Source organism: Nematolebias whitei, chromosome 8 (assembly GCF_014905685.2).
Source record: "Nematolebias whitei isolate Nwh7 chromosome 8, NemWhi1, whole genome shotgun sequence".
NCBI classification, from domain to species: Eukaryota; Metazoa; Chordata; class Actinopteri; order Cyprinodontiformes; family Rivulidae; genus Nematolebias; species Nematolebias whitei.
This window is the reverse complement of record NC_056505.1, coordinates 27099285-27099686: the sequence shown is the minus strand read 5'-3', so window position 1 is coordinate 27099686 and position 402 is coordinate 27099285.

Genomic DNA, 402 nt, shown 5'->3' with positions numbered 1-402 from the left:
AAAGTAACAATAAGCTAGCTAAAAGCTAAAAGTAACAATAAGCTAGCAAAAAGCTAAAAGTAACAATAAGCTAGCTAAACGGTAAAAGTAACAAAATGCATAGCTGAAATTAACAAACAGCGATATCTAAAAGAAGTAGAAGCCTCGTTCAAAAAAGCTAAATTACAGCTAAAAGAAGCAAAACGTTTAGCTCAGGGGTCTGCAACCTTTTTGATCAAAAGCCATTTTCTATATTTGCTCACTAAATAAAGTGTCTAGATAAAACAAATGTGATTATCAACTGATGGCCCATGGGCCACTTCAAGTTTCTTGGAACGGGGCTTTTCTGGCCAGTGGGGGTAACATCATAAAACTAAAAATCTATAATGAATTTTAACATTTATGAATATTTTTACATTTTAG